Source organism: Nannospalax galili, unplaced genomic scaffold, assembly GCF_000622305.1.
Source record: "Nannospalax galili isolate Female #2095 unplaced genomic scaffold, S.galili_v1.0 scaffold3233, whole genome shotgun sequence".
In the NCBI taxonomy this organism is placed as follows: Eukaryota; Metazoa; Chordata; class Mammalia; order Rodentia; family Spalacidae; genus Nannospalax; species Nannospalax galili.
Window position 1 is genome coordinate 190,948 of NW_008332515.1, and position 7,402 is coordinate 198,349.

The 7,402-nt window shown below is 42.2% G+C and overlaps 1 pseudogene; it reads right to left on the reverse strand.

The window, feature by feature from the left end:
• Positions 1 to 5,173: 5,173 nt before the first annotated feature.
• The window catches only part of LOC103729424, a 13,184-nt pseudogene continuing 10,955 nt past the window's right edge, over positions 5,174 to 7,402 (reverse strand).

Consider the following 7,402-nt stretch of genomic DNA (forward strand, 5'->3'; position numbering starts at 1 on the left):
AATTCCAAAAGATCAGCTAGTCTTCAGTCTACAGCAGCAAGACGAACTCACCAGCGAGAGAGAAGGCAAGCAGAAAGAAGCCTGGTGTTCTCCTCTGCCTTGGCCTTTTATATGGGCTGCCATCAGAAGGTAACACCCACATTTAGGGTGTGTCTTCCGGCTTTAGATGTTCCAATCTAGAAGATCTCTTTCATTTCAGTTAATCCCAGATCCAATCAAGTTGACACCCAGGATTAGCCATCACAGGTGGTGTTTATCATAGAAACAGAAACACACACACACACACACAAACACACAAACTAGAAGATGGTTTGAGTATGAAGTGTCTCTGACTGGCTCCTGTATTTAAACACTGGTCCCCAGCTGGTGGTGCAGTTTTAGGAGGTTGTATGGTCTGACAGGTGTAGGCAGGTCCCTGCCCTGAGCATGGTCCTTTGAATGTAATAGCTCAGCCTCACTTCAGGTCTCTCTGCTTCTGTGTGCACCTTGATAGGAGCTGCTGTTGCTTACTCCCTCTACAGACAAACTTGCTCTTCCCTATCGTGATGGACCATACCCTCTGAAACCGTAAGCCAAAACTAAGTCTTTCCTCCTTCAAGTTGCTTCTGCCAAATGTTTTGTCTTAGTAACACAGAAGTAACTAATACGTTGTGATATTTTTCAAACTTGTCAAAATGGAGACCATGCCATTACTTCTTAGTAGGGGTCTTCTGGGACTAAGTCTAGGAAAATGGTCTCATTATAATTATAGTCCTATGACTAAGAAATATTTTATTGTACTGTAGCTTGGGCAGAATATACCAAGGAGTTGGGGAAGGTGGACCATGTGCTTCACTTTATTACAGTATATTAAATTATATTTTATTGCAAAAGAGAAAGGATGAAGAAGTTCTGTAAATATACTCTTCCACGTTACTTTATTGTGGTATAAAAAGGTTATATTGAACTGTATGGTGGTTCAGAGGCACCTCTATTACCTAATAGAGGGAAATGATGTAATACTAACCAGTAATGTAAGCCCCAATATTTAGAAGCAGTCACCACAGCTGCTGTGCTGGATTTGGCTGCTAAGGTGCTCACTCCCTCTGCAACCATGGTTCTAAGCAACAGCAACAGCTTCTGTCCCTCTCCTGGGCCAGCAGGTCCCTCCTGTCTATGGTTTTGAGTCTGAAATGTGATCTAAAAGTCCAGGCTTTGCAAGATGATTTTATGTGTCATGTGCCCAGCAACGTACCCACTTTGATCCAGGTGCCATGTCCATAGCAAGGCTGTTTCCATGGCAACAGTATCCTATAAGGACAAATGTTCATGTTCAACCTGCTGGATAGGTACGGATGCATACCGTATTATCTCCTTCCAATATGTTTAATTAGGAAAACAGCAGCCTCTCCTATGGTGAAGTGAAGCTCCTGTTTATATGACTGTACTTTTCCTCTCCATTTTCATCATTTTCCATCTAATGGGGGAAGATATTCATATGTTGATAAATACCATGCTCATAGACAAGATCAGAGAATAAGCTTACACACTCCACACAGAGGATGCTGCTAGAGGGAAACCGGGGGGTTCCCTATAGCTGACTCAAAATGGCCAAAATAAAGCAGACAGGAAGGCTCTGTTAAGTCATTACATCATTTCATTCTGGTAGGACTAAACTCCCCAAGCAGAAAGTCTTCCTAAAGTACAAGAGATCATGCAAAATGGTGAGACTGAATTTAGAGAGAAAATTCACCACGCCTGACAATATTACACAGCTACAGAGCCAGAAAGCCCAGACAATGTAAATATGATAAATGCAGATTCGAAGGCAAAGTTCCCTAGATAAATGAAGGAAATGATGAACGATACATGGCCACCGCAGACCAAGTTCCTTGCAACTAACAGCTGCCATGTAGGTTTTCCATCATGCAGAGCATGCCTAAAGCACGAAGTCAAATATCAAGTGGCTTTTTGTTTTGTTGTTTGTTGTTTTATTTTTGAGATAGTGTCTCTCTGTAGCCCCAGCTGATCTGGAACTCACTATGTGGACTGAATCTCACAGAGATCCACCTGCCTCTGCCTCCCCTCCATGCTGGAATTAGAGACATGCGCCACCACACCTGGCCATCCAAGTGACTTTTTGAGGAAAAGACCTGAGTGAGGAAGAAAGTCTCTTGGAAGATTTAAGTGAGTTACTCTGTAAATAAATCACTGTACTTTACGGAGGAAGGTATCAGAAAGACAGTGGTGGTGTGTAGTGATTTCCTCTGAATCAAACCATCCTCTCCTAGAAAGAGGAGGGAGGCTTCTAAGACTCAGAAGTCTTAACATATATTAAAACTTAACATATATTAAAAACTTAACAAGGCTCAGAATATTAGGAGATCCAAAGTCTTCTCCCCATGGCTATATGATCTCTCTAGTGGAGCTGATCACAAATTGTGCAGGTGGTTCCATGAAGCATTCATCATTACCCATGCTGGGGGACTTTTCAGTGATGCATCTACTTTTGAGTCACCCACGCTACTGTAAGTAATCCCAAAAAACTCATTGCTTTACCAAGTAAGACTTGACTAAGATCATTTCTTTGGTTTGCTGTTGGTGACCTATTGGAAATGAATATGTGTTTGTTTACATCTTACTTGGAAAAATCACAGAACAGATTGTCTTCACTCTCTCAAAGAAAAGAAAAGAAAAGAAAAGAAAAAAAATAAAAGAAAACAAAAAGGTAAAAGCTCAACAAGAGACATCCAAATATTGGGGAGAGAAGAAGAGCTGGTTCAGGACTGAGGAGGTCTTAGGGCTCCTAAAGAGTTGATACAACTCATTTAAGTTTCCTCCACAGGAATCTTGTGGGAAACTAGTTGGTTGGCCTTCTCTTGATCACTGGTGCTCCTTATTCAGTTGTAAATGTTAAAATAGGAGGGGAGGAATCTAAGGCCTCTAGTATGATTATGTGGGTATCAGGTAGAGCTCCAGATTGGTCCTTCTTCTAGGGGTTAGAATGTCAGCTGAGAGATACATCTTTAAGATAAAGCTTCCCTTGCATGATACAGTGCTCCCAGTCCCTCTTAGGCCAAGATCTTTTGGGAAAATTAAGTGATTGCTTAACACTTTCCCCAGGACAATAGGATACACAAGTTCTTCCAGAACACTCCTTACAGATACAGATAATCTTTGGGGGGAAAAGAAACAACAAATTTAAGAATAACTAGCTCTAGAAGTTTGCATAAAGGTAAGGCCTAAATTCTATGCGAAAGGCATGCTGTGAAGGGCTAGAAACATGCAACTTATGTAGATTAAAGGCATAACATGGGAGTCCAAATTTGAAATACTAGAACAGGATGCTCAAAGGGGCATCCAGCTGGTTTTACAAAAAAAATTAAAGCACTATTTATTTTAACCTTGTTAGTCACCCTAAAACAACACGCCAGTGGTTCCACTTAAAAACTTGATGTATTTGTTCAGGACTTGTAGGCTATAAATAATATTTTCCAGGGCACTCATACTGTGTTATGTAGCCTTTATACTTCAGTGACTAACGTCCCAGAAACCTATGAGTAGGTCTCAGTACCAGTTTAAAAGATGACTCTTTCTGCACACCCCTGGAAAAGCAATCCTAACTCTTATTTGCCTAAGTGGCAGGATCATAAAATAGAAGTGGCTGCACTATTGTGCTTTTCCTTCTAGGTAAGTATTGCTAAATTCCATCTATTTTTCCATGGTTTTGCTTGACTATCAGCAGAGGGGTATGCATTCTTCTATTGCCTCCAGTTTCCACGTTTTGCTCTCTGGGCCATACAGTGTGCAACAGTGACTCACAAGTACAGCTCTTGCCCTGACTTCCCAGTTAACACAGTGGGTAAGAAGTTCCCTCCGTGCAATTGTGTGGATAAGAAGAGTCAGGGTAATAAAGGACAGACCACATTCTGAGGAAACAGGGAAAGGCACAGGCAGCCAAGAAGGAGCTGGCAGGAAAGCCGAACAGCATGAGGGAAGAGAAAGGAGACACAGCGCCAAGAGGGAAATGCTCCTGGAGTGGGGGTGCAGTGAGGGGGGCTCAGTGAGTCAAAGCCATTGCTGCCCAAGCCTCAGGACCTGAGTTTGATCCCAGGAACTCGAGCAAAAAGCCAGATGTGTGGGTGTGCATCTGCAGTCCCAACACTTGCATGGCAAGCTGGGAAGCCGAGACAGGAGATTCCCGAAGCTTGCAGGTCAGTTAGCCTGCAGTGTTCTCAGCAGCAGAAATGGGAGACCCCGCCTCAACAAAGTGGGGGGACTCACTCCTGAAGATATTCCTCTGACCTCCACATGTATACCAAGGCATGCACCTGCACACACACACACACACACACACACACGCGTGCACACACACACGATTAAAATTTTTTTAAAGGTTATGAACAGAACCAGACGTGACTTCACATTCCTCTAATCCCAGGACTCTAGAAGCTGAGGCAGAATTGCAGGTTCAAGCTCCAGCAGGGACTACATTGAAAAACTCTATAAAAAGCAAAACCAAATGTGTGTGTGTGTGTGTGTGTGTGTGTGTGTGTGTGTGCACGCACACACATGCATGTGTGTTTGGACTAACTGTGGTGACTGAAAGTATAAATATTTATATCACCAAAATCCCATTCTCAGAAGTTTCTCCTTGCCTCAGACTTCTATATTCCTTAAGGATTAAATACCACTGAAATTTATACATTATGAAGTAACTGGACACTCAAGCTAGCCAGGAATATACAAACCTTTCCTACCTGAGCTCTCCGTAGTCCCAAGTTATGGAAAGTCTTATCTGGGAGGGAGCTTGCTGGAAATACTGAACGCAAGAAAAACCAGTCAACACTGAAACTTCTATCCTTTATGTCTTTAGATCCTGTTGACCATAACTCTTGTGTACACAAGTGAAGGAGAGAAGACACATTCAACTTAGGGTGCTGTGTGAAACATTGGACAGGTGAGGCACCTAGCTGACTGACCCATATAACTTCCCTTGAAAAATCAAATAAAAGGTTTTTGGGTCTGGATTGATGTCTTAGTGGTTAAGAGCATGTACTGCTCCTGTAGAGGAGCTGAGCTCAGTTCCTAAAACCTACATCAGGAAGGTCACAACAACCTGTAACTCAAGCTCCAAAGAATCTAACATCGTCTTCTGGAACCTTCTCAGGTACCACATGCTGGTGCACAGACACACATATACACATAATTTTAATAACTAAAAGTAAATGTTTTTTAAGAAAGATTTTTCCACGAGAAAAGAGAAGCATTGTCTTTGAAGGGAGAAGTCTGCCATCTTCCAAACGCTGGCATGTTATTAATAAAGCTCGCTTGCCTGCCCTGTCTTTTTCTTTTGCTTGTTTGCTTATTCCTTTCTCCCTCCAACAGTGTTATTCTTTCTCTCCCCTCACTGACTCGGTTAAATTGTATTGACATGAATCTTGTGTGGTTATCCTAGTGGTTTCCTTGGCTTCAAATTATTAAGCTTGTTCTTGGCTTATCACGGATAAATCTTAAAAATGGTATCAGTTGTGTGTTTTTCAGGCATCATGTGAATGACCCAACTCAGTCTATCCTTGTACCAGACCCACCCCCGACCATTGATAAATAGCACCTCTCAGGGATCAAGGTGATATAAGTCAGCCTTCCAATTCTATGTCCTGTTGAAGTAAATTTCCTTCATATCTTCATTAGTTTTTATTGTCAACTTAACATAACCTAGAGTCATAACCCTAGAGGGTCCCTGGTTGAAGAGTTGAAGAGTTGCTTCCATCAAATTGGGCTGTGGTCATGCCTGTGAAAGACTGTCTTGATTAATGATTAATGTGAGAGGGCCAAGCTCACCATGGGTGGTTTCATCCCTAGGCAGGTGAGTCTTGGCTATATAAGAAAACTAGCAGACAGCAAGCCAGGAAGTAGCATTTGGCCAAGGTTCTTATTTCAAAGTTCCTGCTCTGACTTCCCCTGATAGGTTGGGACATGGGAGTTGTAAGATGAAATAAACCCTTTCTTTCCCCAAGTTGCTTTGGGTCCTCTTGTTTGTCACAGAAAGAGAAAGCAAACTAGAGCACCGTGTTTTCAAAAACCTCTTGGCAGTGTTTATACACACATCTTCCTCTCCTTCAGACCTGGCAGTGTTATGTTAGTTGGTTCTGCTGTGCCATGTCTCCACGAGAATACAGAATTCACATCCTTTTGAATTCCATAACACAGTACACCAAAGAGACTGCTTTTAGCAACTTTTACTGAATTTTTTCCAGTTAAAAGGATGGTATATCACACAGCAACCGATAAGCACACAAAAACTGAATTAAGCTCTTAGTTGGTGAAACCCAGTTTTTTTCTTTTTCTTTGCCTAATATATCAAAAGTTTCCGTTCTAAATAAATCTTCAGCCATGAATTTTGCTTTTCAAACTCTACTTTGCTCATTTGTTTTGCCCTTCGATTACATTGTAGTCAGGGATTCTGACCACAGGAAAAAGAAATGTTCCTTGGTGAAATCTTTTTTGTCCAGGACACTGGCAGGCAGGGGATGAAGGGTGTTCATTCCAAAAGCACAGATGCAAGGAAAATGGTTCTAGGTCATCCACCATTTCACAGGTACCCAGAACAGCTGGAATCACTCATGGTCAGTGATAGGGAGAGAGAGGCAGGCAAGAGACAATCGTGTAGCTACTTGGCATTTCAAGAAGATGCGCAGTTTTGAAGACAGCAATTAATTAGGAAAGATTATTGAAAGATTTCATTTTGATTATGTTAAATTCATAGTGGTGAATTTGAACCATAGAGTTCATTTCACCAGTGAGCCTCAAGGCCCTCTCATAGCACAGCAAGGCTTCATTCACTTCCCCTTTCAGTTTGTGGACCAACCCAAGCAGGCTGGTGCTTTCCACAACACGAACATTCTGATGAACATGTCTTTCAGCCAATTTCTCTAAAGCTTTGAGAAGCTTTCCCCTGGCCTAGGACATTTCTCCCATTCCTAGACCTTTTAAATAATGGGGATTGCTGCGTCTTCTGATTTCTGACCAAATTGTTGGAAACGGCCATAACAGAAACGAATCTCTTGCCTTATGTGACCATCAATGTACTTCACGTTCAGTGCTTTCTGAAAGTTTTCCTTTGCTTCTTGGTATTGGCCAATTTCTGCCTGCATCTCAGCCAGGCAAACATAAGCCAGCTCAAAGGTGGGCTGTAGTCTTAAAGCCTTGGTTGAAATTCACATATGCCGTTTCGCACTACTTTCTCGACTGCAGCCTGCCTTCTACGCCGCCCTGTTTGCAGCGGTCTTCATTTGCATCATTTGTTTCCTGTAGCAAAGCCCTTTCTCAAATTCTTCCTGTTTGTGAGGCTGCTTGTCTGAAGTAGTTTCGATCTGGATCATTTGTTTCTTGTAGCAAAGCCCTATTTGGTAATGCAGGT